The 15,373-nt window shown below is 50.1% G+C and overlaps 1 protein-coding gene across 4 annotated transcripts in view; it reads right to left on the reverse strand.

Moving 5' to 3' along the window:
• The window catches only part of Znf536 (zinc finger protein 536), a 435,517-nt gene extending 424,949 nt beyond the window's left edge, over nucleotides 1-10,568 (reverse strand). Inside the window, exon 1 of one of the 4 annotated variants that reach the window (XM_046448182.2) lies at nucleotides 10,045-10,568. The gene's annotated coding sequence lies outside the window, so the exon portion shown is untranslated. Of the gene's footprint in view, nucleotides 1-6,226; nucleotides 6,979-9,278; nucleotides 9,521-10,044 lie in introns of those variants that run through there. The other 3 variants (XM_058580443.1, XM_058580442.1, XM_046448183.2) reach the window with 3 other exon arrangements.
• Nucleotides 10,569-15,373: the final 4,805 nt, after the last annotated feature.

A 15,373-nucleotide genomic window follows, 5' to 3' on the forward strand; every position in this document is an offset into this window, starting at 1 on the left:
GCAATGCATATGTTCTCAAAGCCACGAGTTCTGGTTCACATTTTTTTTTTTTTAACTTCCATTTTAAAGGCAAGCTGGTATCATTTGGAAGGATGATTTATGTTCCCAGTAGGATTATATGGAAAGGTGGGGGTGCAAAGGAGGTGAGGGTCATGAGCCTCCCGGGCCAATGCAGCTGGCTTCAAATCCCGGCTGGGCCCTGCCACAGCTGTGTGGCTACAACAAGTTGTCACACCAGTCAGTTTGCCCACTGGGAAGCTGCGCTAAGGGATGCCCTTCTCTGGCTTGTTAAGTGGCCTAAACAAGAGACTAGCCCAAGCTGCAGAATTCGGCACCAGGCAAGGGACAAGCACCCACCACCAGCTACTGCAGGCACATCTACAAAAAAAGTACCCTAAGACCCTCCCCCCACAGGTGCCTGGACACTGCAGGTAGACAAGTCCATTGAATTCACACAAACTTCTGAGGCCCTTACCATCTAGCCCTTGCATGAACTGAAATCCCACTCAGATCTATGGGAATTACATGGGAGCCTCAGAAATGCAAGTGAGAACATCATTATAATTAAGGCTGAATGGGCAATTCTGTGATTAATCTCAATTTTTAGGGAATTTATGAGTTGGCTTTTACAACCCAAATAGAACTACGCATGTGTGTGTGAGTGTGTATGTGTGTGTATAATTTGGTAATGAAGCAACAGAAAGACTAAAAAAAAAAAAAAAAAAAAAATGTGAAGGGGCTGATAGTCCCAACTGATGGAAAGGCTGAGGTATGGTATGAAGCAGGGTAGAGCTGGCAGAGGAGCATCCAGGCACCAGAGACAGCAGGGCTAGAGGGGGGGGCAGGAACACGTTCCCCAGAGACAAGCCCACCTCGGTAATCAAAGACCCAACTAAACACGACTCAGGTAATCAAAGCTGTAATGCCTTGATAGAAAACTTTCAGGTTAATGTCAGCTCAAGCCTACGGTGATCATTTTTCCTGTGTCAAAACGGCACTTAATTTTCTCATTGTAAAGCCACAGACTGAGAATAGGCAGGTAGAGGAGGGGGAGACCTTATAGACTGGTTTTCCTTCCTGCATCTCTTAATGCCTTGGAAGCATCTGCATTAGCTTCCTGCCCCCACCCACCTGGAGGCTCTCACACACCTCAGAGGGCTTGCTTGGTCCCCAGGATCTTCTCTGCCTTCTCAGTGCCAGCCTTAGAGGTAGGAAGGCAGCTGAACGTGGGTCAGGGGGATGCTTTGCACCAGTAGAGGGGTTGAGTATGCAGAGGGCTGGGAGGCTCCTCCTGGACTTTCCACCTACCCCACTCATTGCCTCTGTTTCCTTTCTGAACTTCAGGACAAATATGGTACCTGTCCTCACAGAAAGTTGTAAAGCACTCAGTGCCCTCCCTTCCATAATAAGTGCTCAGAAATAAAGGACTGTCAGCATCCTGCCACCAGGGTTCAGAGCCTGAGAACTGTCACTTTGATTTACATGTCACCCTCAGTGGCCCAAAGACACAGTTTCCACCCCCAGGTACATTTTTAGGATCTAATCAACATTTTAAAAATCAGAGGGGCTGGAGTGGTGGTTCAGTGGTAGAGTTTGCCTAGTGTGAGACTCTGGGTTCCAACCCCAGTTCTGCCAAAAAAAAAAAAAAAAAAAATCAGAGTTGGGTCCCACACTTTTGTTCCAGACACCCCTCACCCATTTATTCGCCCACTCTAGAAGTTGTCCTTTGTCACAGACCCTTTAGTCTGCCTTCATTTGGTGCAGGCCTCAATCTCCTGGTCTTACAAGGAGCACTGGGACATGTGTGTCCCCCTGCCAGCTTTCAAACTCCCTGAGGGTGGAACTAAAGCTGATATATCTTTCCCCCCTTTTGTGGGCCTGGCTCATGAAAAGTATGGGAAATGAGCCTAATTGCCTCTCTCCCAGGAGGTATATGGAAATGTCTTCAGACATTTTTGATTGTCATAACTGGTGTGGGTGGGGGCAGGCTACTGGCATCTGGTAGAGGTCAATGATGTTGCCAAACATCCTATAGTGCACAGGACAGATTCCCACAAGAGGGAAAGGTCTGTAATACCCTGGTCTGTAGAAAAGATGCCCAAGTTATTAGGGTAAGTTCTACCCTAACCTCGAATCTTGCCTCTTAGGGAAAATTGGTAGGACATCACTTCCAGAGTCATCTCCAGCAGGTCCACAGCATGTGAAAAGTCAAGTACTTGCTACTTTTTGTATTGAAATATAAAATAAAAACCAAGGATTATAATAACTTTTAAAAGTGAAAGGTGGAGATGAGAGGGGGTCCTCAAGCAGACAACAGAGACAGCCGAAACCAGTCCTAGGCCTGTACAATGCAGCCTGGGGACAGACAGTCCACAGAAGCCTGTGGATGGCACGCACTGGCCAAAGAAGGCCCCACCCCCCACCCCAGCTACTGCTGGGACCCTAGGCAGGTGGCATGCTGCATAGCCCACCTTCCTGCAGTGGCTTCCATCCATATCTTCCTTCATTTGGAAACACAAAATAAAATGGGATCTAAAGAAGGTGGCATATGTTGCCCAGGGACCACATCCTGGGCATGTACGTTTCCTGCACTTTCTGATTCCTTCCATTTATTTCCCCACCCATCCCTCCACCTCACAGGACCACTTACAAACTCACCAATCTCTCCTGGATAGTGTAATAGGGGGTGAAAGGAAATCATATCAGAGCAGGTGCTTCTAGTGGATGGCACCTTCCCCTAGTACACACACACACACACATACATATACACACACATAACACCCTGCCATCACCATAAATGTGACCATTGGGGCCACTTCCCAGCTTAACTTATTCTGACTCCACCCATTATCCATTCACCCCCCTAAAGACACTCAGTGCTACCAAGATGGACATCACAGTTACCCCCGAGTCAAGAGACCTGAACAACCAATCCTCCTTGGCAAAAGGCCTCCCTCCCAGCATCTCCTACTGGTGACACATAAAATACACAGGTGAGCCAGATGTGGTGGCACATGTATGTAATCCCAGTTACTCAGGACAGAAAGATCATAAGTTTGAGGCCAGCATCAGCAATTTAGTAAGACCCTCAGCAACTCAATGAGATTTTAGTCTTGAATAAAAAATAAAAGGGCTGGGGATGTAACCCAGTGGTAAAATGCCCCTGGGTACAATCCCCAGTACCAAAATAAACAAACCTACCAACCAAAGAAAGAAAAAAATTAATAACCCACACAGGTGAGTGCAGATAGCCAGGTGGTCAGAGCCCTCCATTCCCCAAGGATCTTCTCCTTTTCTTCCAGTCCCTCTGCAGCATCAGTCATACCCTGCCATAGCTGTAGCCAGACTTGGCGGGGCCACGCCTTCGTGCAGAACAGGTGTGTGTTCACAGAGAAAGCCCTTTGATTCACAAGCTCCTACTAGCAGAGGCATCTCCAAGGTGAGTGAACCTGTACCTTGCCTTTAGACACCAAAATACAACCTTCTCAGCCCAAGAGAAGTCATCAGGCCACCTGATTAATGTCCTTCTATCCCAAATCTAAGCCCCCACCTGGAGACAAGGTGAAGCAGGACTGAGCATTCACAGGCTCTAGGTCTTGGCAGACATGCTGTCAGGGCAGGGGGTGGGGGCGCTCTGTCTTCAGCATGGACAAAAGTTCACCTACAGAAAACTCCCTTCTGTTTTTAAATTTGCATCAAGTCTCATTTTAAATAATGTTGAGAACAAAATGCAAGCCGATATTTCAGCTTACTTAAAAGGCTTATTAAAAACACTAAATCCAAAGATGTTAAAAAGCTATAATTGTCCTCATTCAAACTGAAAAAATAAATCTATTTGCTTTCTTCTTTTATGGTACTCTCCTTTAAAAAAAAAATAAGTTCATCTATATTCTCATGAGCATCATTGCTATCTTTTTTCCCCCTCCATTCAAGGCACTTTAAAAACACCTGTGCCATTCATAGCCAACTTTTGAGCAAAAGGCAACCACATTTGGGGAAGGCTGTTTAACTGATTTCCTGATGCCAGATATATAAGTTTGTCTTGCTTAAAAAGTAAGATGCAGTTCACAGTTTCCTTGAATGGGCTTGTGGATTTTATAGGTCTGAGCTGATGAAAATTTCTTTGGTTACCTAAGGCAGGGCAGACAACCTTACCAGCTCAGCAGGCAACGATTCTGCATCTCAGCAGTGCCTTAAGCACCCGATGGGCAACTGTGATTAGTAGGGCTGCACCTACTGGCCACCTCCCTGTCCTCTCCTGTAATGGGGGCTATTGGCCTCTGGCTTGGACCAATGCAGCATGACTGACGGTTGTTGCCTGCTCTAAGTCTCCCGTGAAGACAGCCCTGGCCAGCAGTTAAGTTGCTGAGTTGTGAGGATCTCAAGCCTGCTCAGAAGTTAAGCACTCCAGGCATAGAACAAGATGGGTTTTCAGAGCACTGGTCCAAGAGAATGCAAATTTATTGAAAGCATTTTCTCCAGGTTTTTCATAATTACCATTTATGTCTCCGGGAACTGTTTCCCCGAACCCAGTTTAGGGTGAAAGCATTTTAAAGACTTTCTCTGCAGATGACATATGAGGTACTAACCTTTTTTCATATGCCCAGATGTTAAGTTCATTTTCATCACATTTATGCAAATTTCATTTGAACAGTAAATCAAAAGAAATCTTAAATCATTGTACACTATTTAAAAATCAACACTAAATCCGGTTTACTTGCAGTGATATTAACATAAAGTACAGTTAACAGACCGAAGGTAGGAGGCAAATGTCACAATCCCTTCTTCCATACAATGGCTGCAGAGAGACAAGGGGTCCTGGCCATCCCTCAGACACAAATGTCTCTGTCTGGTGACAACTGGATTCCCACTTTTACTAGATAAAGGATGTTCTGGAAAGCAAAGCTTTCTAAAAGTTCTCCAAACTTTGCAAAAACAGAGATTCCCTCAGTCCAGGAGCCTGTCATTCATATCAGTGTCTAGATGAGGCAGAGAAAGTCCAAAGGCAGGGCCTGGGTGGCGATCCTTCTGGCAGCTGGCTCCCTCCTCCTGGGGGGAAAAGTTAATTCCTAGGGCTCGCTGGTCCTGCATTTGTCAGGGAGCTGGACGTCAGTGCTATCATTACCAAGCAAATCAGCCAGGCGGTTAATGGTGGAATCAGGAGACATTTGCACTCAGCTATCAGAATGACATCATAACTAAAGCAGCCTGAAGCCCTAGGCTCTCTCTGAGCAGAGGCCAGAGGGCTGCTGGGGGCGCCCCCCTGCGACTCCCTTGGCTGAAAGCTGAGTCCCTGGGCCCTTCCAGGCAGGGTGGTGGGCCCAGCCCCCAGCGAGTTCCCAAGCTAGTCCAGCAAAAAGGAACTGGGGTTACAGCCTTCCCCCAAGCCATCGACTTTCAGGTTCTGCACACTATAAATAATAATAATAATAATAATAATAATAATAATAATAATAATAATATATTATGTATTTTTAATAATTCGAGAGATGGTAAAGCCACTTTTCTCATCAGGCAAAAGCTGGCATTTTATGAATGCAGCTACATCTTTGCTGTAGAATTTATGGCATTTCTGAGAGAATTGTCAATCTATCGGTGACCCTGTCTTCAAAAAAAGAAGCTCTGCACTCTCTCCTTCGAGCAATAGAAATAGATGTCGCTGGGGGAAGGGGGGGGGGTCAAGCTAAGGGAAAGCCCTTCCTGCTCTTGTTTTGGTTGCTTTTCTTCCTTTTAAAGCACAGTCGAACACTGACACAAATGCGCGCGCGCGTACACACACACACACACACACACACACACGGAGACACAAACCTTAGAATAATGGGGAAGGCATTTGGCGACAAGCTGCATCCGCGGCGCAGCGCGACGAGCAGCCAGCCCCGCTCGCTCGCAGTTCAGCCCTCCACCAACAGCGGCGAGGACTGACTACCCGCCCCCGACCGGAGATGCCCAACTCCACAGCGTCCGAGAGATCGCCTCTCCGGTCTTGCTACAGGTACACGCGTGGCCCGAACACCACACCTGGCCCGAAAACTCGGGAGACAGGGAGAAAAAAAAAGTTGTGCGAGCAGCCAGCCGGGCAGGTCGGGAGCCCACAGATGCAGTCCTCCCGCCGGCTAGCGGCTCTCACCAGAGGCCGGCCGGGCAGCGCGCGGCTCCCGGCACCTAGCTCCCCGGCTTTGCGCGCTAACCTCGGGGCGCACTGAGGCCACCGCAGGGCACTTACTTGGCACTTGCTTTTGAGTGTGCAGGTCGTCGCGGCTTTCACTTGGGTTTTCAAACAAGTTTCAGGGAGGAAGAAGGAGGCAAAAAAAAAAAAAAATCCAATTATGCAAATGGACTCCGGACTGGGAGGCGCGCGTTGGATCTGACGCTGCTACTGTACGAGTTCTCGGAGCAGCCCCGGGCCGGGCAGATTTATGGGGGCGCGTCACGGCTACGCCAGGTCCCGCCGCCGGAGCATCTCGAAGTTAATTAAAGCGGTAATGTCCACTTTCCTGGCGACCCTCCGTGCGTGGGTTTAGTATTTCACTATCAAACCCGACCCCAGCGGGGTAGGGGGCCCGCTACCCCACGCCTTTCCTCCTTCCCTGTTCTTGCTTCCCCCTCTTTTTTCTCTCTCTCTTCCTTTTTCCTCTCTTTCGTCTCTTTAAGTCGCCTGCCTTCCACTCAGTGAACAATGAACAAAGATGTGAGTGATGGGAAAAGATCGCCCCCCCTCCCAACCTCAGCAGTGAGCAAAGCTGGTCTTAAAGTAAAAATCCAGTTGCTAATAACAAACTGGGAGGGAGGGAAAAAAACAGTGCGTTCCCAGTCTAACCTCCCCCTCCGCACACACATACACGCACGCACACTCACGCGCGCACGCACACCCCACCCCAAGTTCACCTAAGCCCTGACTAGGGACTAGGGCGCCAAGGCCCCGGAGCGCGGAACTACCCAACTTGCCGGGAAACAGAGGACACCATGGGAGGGGGGCGGCGCTCACTCGGACCAAGATCGCTTCCCGCGCCCCTCCCCGTCTGCTCCCCGCCGTCAGCCCCCTCCCAGCATCTACACGGACCAGCCGGGCCCTACGGCCCGCTTGGGCTGCCCGGCAGCCGGATGCGCTCAGCAAACGCGGCCCCTGTCGGATTTCTGCTAAACTGCACAGCGGCGACGGCGGCAGCGGCTGCCGGGAGAAGGCGCAGGAGCAACCGCAGGCCGGCCCCGCGCGCGCACTCACCCCGCCCGGCACGCTCGCCCGTAGCCCATGCCCCGCCGGCCGCCCGCTCCCACCCGCGCGCACGCCAGTGGCCCCAGACGCACCGGGCGCCCGAGCCCAGCAGGCCAGCACAGCGCGCAGCCGCCGTATTTTCTGCTAAAGTGAAAACTAAGGCGGCTGACAAATCACGTCTCCTGCGAGGCACCCGTTAGACATAACAATATCCGGCAAACAAAACCCGGCCACCGCTGCAACTGGCGCGCGGGGTTGGGACCCCGCCCTGCTCCTCTGTAGCCCCGGACCTCTTACTACCGCCCCCGCAAACCCCAACCCTCCAAGCTCCCACTTAACTCAGAGATTGTGTATATGCTCGCCAAAAGGCTACAGTAAGGACGACTCACAATACAAGAGTGAAAAGGGGAAGGGGGGGGACCTTAACTTTCCACCTGTCCCCAAAGAAAGCCCTGCAGGAGTTTCCTGAGAAGATTTAAGGAGAGGGGACACAAAGCGTTCTCTCACTCTCTCGCGCTCTCTCCCTCTCTCCCCCAACCCCCTTTTCTCCCCACCCCCCCAACTTCCCCGCGCCTGCGTTTCTACCTTCTCTCACTTCGCATACGTCCATCTATACGGAGATATCTATATTTTAAATTATTTGCAAAACTGCAACAGATGGGCGCGTCGAAATCTGGACACTTTCCTACTCATCAAAGAAAAGCCCCCCCTTATTTTATTTTATTTTATTTTTGCCTAAAATACATCCTGAGTCCCGCCTACGACTGTTTTCCTTAATTCATTTTCAAAAAATAATAATAATAATGTCTTAAAGCAAACAGAAAGGCTTATTAGCAGCGATCATTCTCGCCCCAGTCCTATGTCTGGGCTGGGGGGTGCTTTCCCCTAAATTGCCCTGTTCCCAGACGCCCCCCCCACCCCTCCCTCTCCCCCGCCTTCCAGAGCCCCCCACGCCCATACTTCCTCACTCTGATTGGCCTCATTTCTCCAGCCCGGGACTGGCCGGCTCAGTTCCCTCCATAACCTGTTACTTATTTATTTATTTATTTTTGTCTCTGGCCCCCGCTTGCCCCCAGGGCCGCGGCGATCTGGGGCAGGTGCTACGGGCGCCGCCTGCACTTGCAGGAGCCATGGCCCTTTCTCGGGGTCGCGGGTTCAGACCCTGGCACCTCGGCCCCGGCCTCGGCCTCGCCGGGCTCCCGGGGCGCAAGAGGCCGGTGAAAACACAAAATGGCAGGTCTCAGAGGCCCTCGGCTCTGGCAAGTTTGATACACTGTAAGCATCAGCTAACTTTGATTAAAAAAAAAAAAAAAAAAGGTTACAAATTACCCTCTCTCTCTCTCCTAGGCGGAGGGGTCAGTATCTCACAGCCAGCGGCGGCGTGGGGAAAGGGGGAGAGCAAAGGGAACCCCAGTTCCAGGCAGAGGAGAAAATGGGGAAAGTCACTTGAGCAGAAGTTTCCGCGTCCCCAAACTCCCCCTCCCCTTACGAGTTCCCCCCCACCCCCAAAACCCTTCTGAAAGTTTCCGGGGGGCCTTTGAGCCGCTTGCCGGCCGCGCGCGGACTGGGGGCGCTGGCCGGGGCCGGAGCTGGGCGCAGGGTCCCTCCCGCGCGCCGGGGCGCGAGGCCCGGAGACTCCCTTTTCAAACTAACGGTCCCGGGACCGCGGGTGGGGGAGGCGGCCGCCCGGGCGCTGGTCCCGTTCGCCGCCGAAGTTCTCTAGCGCCATTTGATGCCCGGCCGCCGCCGCTTTCTCGGTTTTCCTCCTCTTTTTTTTTTTTTTTTTTTTGCCCCCGCTGACAGCTTCTCTCGCCAACGTCACAGCCACGGATATTTAATTAGACCGTATTTTTTAATCGCGATGGGGCGAGAAGGAACCGGGCGGCAGGCCTCGCCGAGATGAGGAGGGGGAGGGGATGGGGGGGTGCTACGCCAAGAGTCCAAACTCACTTTGCCACCTACCGGACGCCGGGGCGGTCCCCCTGCGCCCGCCGCGCCCCCCAGTGCCCCCCCACCGCGCCGCGCCCCGCGATCCACCCCCCCACCTTTGTTTTCCCCTTACCTTAAACATTGAAACGCGGGCGTCGGGAGCAAACTCGGGCACGTAAACGGAGCGTTGTAAAAGATTGTGTTCAATGAATAATGAAACATGTCCACATGATTGACTTGATCATTTTCCGGGGCTGAGGGGGGACGGGCGCCCAGCTCGCGCGCCTCGCTCGCCCACTCGGCAGAGCCCGGCGAACTGTTCCCAGCCCAGCCCGGGCAGGGCAGGCTCGATTTTCATCAGCCTCTTTTCAGAATCGCCCCGTTCATTGATACTCATCACCCAGCCCCAGCAGACATCCCCATCCCCGGCTCGGCCTCCCCCTATCTGGTAGGTGAAATGCATTGTACCATTAAAAACGCTCTCCATTGTCGCCCTGGCATAATTCACAGCAACTAGATAGGTCTTGCGGCATTTAGCTTTGATGAGCCAGAGACTGAACCCTTGATATAATAATCTACAAAGAATGGTGTGTGATCGTCCATTTTTTCTCTCTGTCTAGCAACTAAGAAACCATTTAACACAGCGCAGCTTGCTTCTGACCTTGAGCTCATGTAAACACACTTATTAAAATCTATCTATTCTCCAAGAGCTACATTCTGATTGTCAGACTCGTTACTGAGACATATATCAGCCCCTTCGCTTGTCACTACTTTGCATTCCTGCCTTTGACTAAAGAATTTTTTATCCAGCCGAGAGGGAGAGAGAGAGAGAGAGATTGCCACGGAGGGAGAGGAGAGAGAGAGACGGAAAAGGGGAGAGGAAAAAGCGTAATTCTTACCTGCTTCTGAAACTATTTAAAGTCTGTTTCTTTTCTGGGGGAAAAAAAAAAAAAAACTCCCGGGTGAATCTCGGTGGACAGCGGGACGCGGAGAATCAGTCACAGCCCGGGCGTTTAAGGGAGTCATCAGCGATCAAATGACGTTGATCCGCGCTGTAACCTTGTGGCGTATTTAATGTAAATAAGGCAGTTATGTTGCCAATCGCCGCGATACAAACACGGAGAGGTCCTCAGCCTCGCCTCCCGCGCCTGCCATTAGAGGCGACTTTATTTACAGACACTATTTAGGAGATCATGATAATTCTAAAACAATACTAGTGCCAAATGATTATGAAAATATGATTTTAATTAATCACGTAGTAGGCAAGGAAATTAGCATACGGTAATTAAACTTCGAGAAAAACGTCACGCAGGTTCTCTGCCTTATGGGTCCAGAATAATCATCACGCGGTGGGCTCCAGGACTTAATTATCAAACAAAATAACTTTTTAAAGGCAACTTTGCAAGGCTGGTCCTCAAGGCGAACGTTTTGGTAAATAACATAAGCGGAGGTAACAAGGTGGAGATTTGAATGGTATGTGAGCTTGGATTTCTGTGAAGCAAGGAAGGGGGGGAAGAAGAGGGGGGAAAAAAAGCTGAATAATGCAATTATGGATTCTCTGTCCTAGAGTTGACAAAAGCTGGTGCCTCAAAAGCCTCTTTGTTATGGGATTATATAATGATCCTGGTGTCATTATGGGTAAAAAAAGATTCAGTAATAATAATAAAAGAAGTATCCAGATACACCAATGAACAGCTTGTTTAAAAAAAAAAAAAGCTTGCATGTGACATTAGGCATGTTAATAGCAGAAAGACAAAATCCTAAAGAGTTGACAAATATAGAAGGAGATAGGAGGGAGGGGGAGGCCTGTGTTGTGCATTAATAAGAAGCGATGGAGACAGATTGATTATTCAAAATACTCAGCCATGGGGACACTTAAAACACAGATTCAGGTAAGACTTGTTCCAGCTTCTATGAACTGAGTTCCCCCCAAAATGACTGGCTGAGTTTAAACCAGGGCACCACAGTACTTCAAAAGGGAAGATAGAGAGTAAACACGCACAGCCTCCCCATCACTACTGGCTCCAGGAGAAGGAGCTACTTAGTTGCAAAACCAGTCCAAGAGTGGGGCAAGGACAGAAAAGTTCGTGTAGGGAGGAGCAACACAGAGCAAGCCGGGCTAGGGACTATCACACCAGCGCTTCCCAGTTGCCTCAGGCAGGGGCCTTCCATCTCCTCCCTGGTGGTCAGCTCCCAGGTGCGCCGTCGGTGGGCACCCGGCCTGGTCAACTCTGCTCTCACACCCCCAAAGCTTGTCCAAAGAACCCAAGGCGCACTCTCTCTTCCTCTTCTCTTTTCTCTCTCTCTCCCTCCCTCCCTTCCTCCCTTCCTCCCTCCCTCCTTCTCTCTCTCCCTCTGTCTTCATAGATTTGGGAAGGGAGAAAGGATAGGTTTCTCCCAACCAGCCTGATTCTATGAGATCCTTGAAGTCCACACAAAATTCCGCATTGATTTTTTTAAAAATCACCTTCCTACCCCCCAAAAGTTTAGCAATTCAGTCCGCATTTTCCAATCTGATGTGTCTGAAAATCTTCTTGAACAAATTCCAAAATACAAGGGTTTTTTTTTTCTTGTACAGAAATTATCATCGCAATCACATCAATGATATCACTATCTCTATGGGAATGATAGCCAGAGCAGTGGGGTGTTCTTTATTTCAATTCTTCGTGGATCAACTGATTATACTCTGTCGTCTTTTGAACCTGTTATTGTAAGTCAAGTGATTCTTTATAAGTGACAGCTCGGACAAAGAGGCGAGCAGGGCCGATCAGGTCGAAAGGAAGTGGCCATATGGACTTGGAGAAAAGGCACTTTCTCCCCGACAGAATAGGGGTGGCAGCCTCATTTTAACCCTCCAGCCGCCAACCTTGCCTAAATGTTGTAAGACATGGAGGCGGAACTGAGTCTCGTCATCACCCTGGGATGGCACCGCCCTGGGTGGTGTCCATCTGAGCTGCGCTGGGACAGTGGCCGTCAGGGCACAGGCGCCCTTCCAGGGTGGGAGGCTCCAGATGCCTTCAGCCCTTAAAGCCTGTGTCTTAGGAAGGCCGGGAACCTCGGCTGTTGCCCCCGCGAGATTTGGGGCAGCGAGGTGGGCCAGGACCCGCTGAGGAATGGACTACCTACAACCTGAGGACCGTGCCCCACTGCCCGAGTCCGGCCGACTGATCGGGGCTGGGGGTTCATTGGCGCCCCCTATCGACGAAAGTGTGTTTTTCATTCCTCAAAGGCTTGGTCCTAAGATAGTGAGCTCCACAGGGCCTGCCGAACTGAACTGTGATCCCTGCACGTGGGAATCAAGGTTGAGGGTGAAGAGCACTGAACAATGGGTAGAGCGACCAAAAACTTGGTCTCTACCTTCGTCCCACTAAAGCAGGGAAGTTCCCATGGACTACCCCACCTAGGAGCCCCACTCTGTGTTTTGAGGATAATTCCCCAATTTGTAGCTTGCAGGTGCTTTTCCCATCAAGATTTCTTGATACCCCCAAACTTCTTCCCCTACCCCTGACCCTGTGGAGCATTGGCTCCTTCTACTCCTTCTCAAACTCCAGAGTATTTCTCACTGGTCTTGCCCAGACCAGCCAAACTGCAACAGGTGACTGAGTTTTTAGCAGAAGCTCCCATGGGCCTGATCAATTCCCACATCCAGGAGTCCTGCACTCACCAAGCCTCACAGCTGGCCCTGGGTGCAGCCACTCCCCACCCAGGGGACTCTGAGCAGGTCTTTTCATACCTGCAGTATCTTCAGGGTAGTTCCAGCCCTTCAATTTCTAGAAATTGATGCAAGTAATTGGAAGCCCGGGCTGAGGAGTTAGGCAGGTGATGTCTGTGGGTAAAAATCAAGGTGATGAAATCAGTTCTTGGGAGACTCCTGGGCCAGCTTGGAAACAGGACCTGAAGGAGCCGCATCAGCACCTTGTAATAGGCATCGGGCCACTCAAGGTGCTTCTCACACCAAAAGGTTTGTTCTGACCTCCGTCATTCCATTCCCAAAAGTGACAGTAATTCATAAAGTGTTTCCAAACCATTACTTTGGCGTTGCACTTGCTGTTCCAACAGCACTCATTTTACTTTTGTTTGTACTTTTCTCTTTGCTCCCTCTGCTCCTTGTAAGTCAGTCTGCCTCCTCACAGAGTGGTTGGCCTTTAGCTAATGAGATGGCCAATACCTATGACCAACACTGTGAAGCAAAAGAGAAGACACTCCAAGAAGGCTTGGGTTCTGAGTGGAAAGATGAGCCATGACACTTGTGAATAAATGGACCAGGTACCCCCACTTCAGTGTTCCTATCTGTAAAAAGATGGCTGCCAACCATCTGTAAGACCTCTTTGATCCTTCAGAGATAGTGGTTTTGGGAAGCTGATGGCCACCTTCTTCAAGAAGATATAAGGAAATCTATAAAAGCCCATGTGTCAGGTGAGGAGTTGGTCTGGATGCCTGCAGAGTTACACCAGACTTCTCACAGGCAGTCTTTGCTTCCCAACTTCAGGTGGCCATCTCTCAATGTGGGAACTCTCCTTCACTCAGGGGAAGGCTGCCTGGGCTTCAACAATGGAGTCTCCTTGCCTTGGATAAGGGATTTTTCTCTGTGGCTGAGGTCATGTGTCTGTCTTCACTGAGGTGAAGGAGCAGCCTGCTCAGTCATAGGCACTTCTGGGCCTCTCAAAGACTCCCCTAAGAGCAGAGTTCAGTGAGAGGTTCCCCATTGAGGTGGAAAGTGGTTCCTGAATAAGAAGAAACTTGGGAATTGGAAGTACTTGGCTATTCTGCCACAAACTATTGGTCCCTGGACAACCTTGATCTCTCCGCCCCCTACCACCAGCATTCCTTTTTAAGCATACTGCCGCAGTCTGACTGGGCACAATCAGGAGCCACTTGTCAAAAGAAACTAACTTTATTTTTAGAACCACACACGCCAAACAAAACAGCCTCTCAGGAAAAACCCTCAGAGCCTCAACTGCCACCACCGGCTTTCCACAAGCCTCTCTCACCCACACAAGCTTCTCTCCACCTCCCACAATCCTCCTGCTCTTGAGGCCGATTGGCTGGGTCACGTGGGCGGAGCCAAAAAGTCCCCCAATGAGCAGCTCCGTGGTCTGAAAGGGCAGGGAAACAGCCCAATGAGCATCACCGCAGAGGAGCCAATCAGCTAGATGTTGCTGGGGCCGAGGAGCCAATCAGCTAGATGTTGCTGGGGCCGCTGTGAGCCAATCATCAGCCGGCAGCTGGAAGTTTGCTGGCAGCTGGAAGTTTGCTGGGGCCCCTTCGGCTGACTCTCAACCTTCTTTTAAAACAGAGTGCAGCTGTCCTACAGTTTAAAAAGAAAAAGAAGTAAGAGAAGACAAGAGGAAAGAAGAGGAGAGGAGAGGTCATACCCCTCTTTGAACTTTCCATGCAGAGATGGATCCACAGTCTTTTTTTTTTTGGCTCTGACTACACAAGCTTTCTTCCAATTGCAGCCCCTGCCTTCCCTTTTCCACCCTGAGGGCATTGGTGGATGGGTAGGGGGGTGCTTCCTCAGGTCCTAGTAATCAGCCCGTCACATCTCTCTGGACTCTGATTGGCTCAGAATAGATACCTGACCTTTGTTGATCCAATCAGAGTGGATCTGGGTTTGTTTGGTGCTAGTGGAGAGGCTGAATGGCTGACGGACTGTAGTCTCCACCCCCTCACAGAGACCTGAGCAGAGAGCTTGCAGAAGCCAAGAGGAGCCTGAGAATGGTGCCAACATGAACAAAGGCATTGTTGAAGTCCTGCTTGGCCTGTATGAGGCCTAAATCCAGCCATACCTAAAGCCAGCTCTACACCTCTGCGCCTGTTTGGCAAGCAGACTAATTCCCCTTAAGTTAATTCAGTTTGCAATGGGTTTTCTGCCCCTTGCCATAGAATGAGACCTGATATATTTAGCACCTGACAAGAACAAGGAACACTCGGGCTAGGAACTAGATAGCTCAATAACAAGGCTGAAACAAGGGTTGGAAAAGCATAGCATGGCCCCTGTAGCTCTTTCTACAGCCATAGAACTTGCTAGAATTTTTCTTAAAGCTACAGGTGTGCCTTGCTTTGCATTCTATCTCCATTCCAGGAACAAGGTTTATAAATTGAACTTTTGTAAATTGAATCATATTTCCTGAACTGAGAGAGCTGATTATTTAAGGCATCTCAACATTCAATGTCTTTTGTAAAAGGAATGGTCAGGGCCAAAATAACCAGTAAATGATAATTTAT

The sequence above is a fragment of the Marmota monax genome, unplaced genomic scaffold, assembly GCF_021218885.2.
Source record: "Marmota monax isolate L192 unplaced genomic scaffold, Marmota_monax_Labrador192_F-V1.1 WCK01_AAM20220418_F8-fsc00101, whole genome shotgun sequence".
Lineage (NCBI taxonomy): Eukaryota > Metazoa > Chordata > Mammalia > Rodentia > Sciuridae > Marmota > Marmota monax.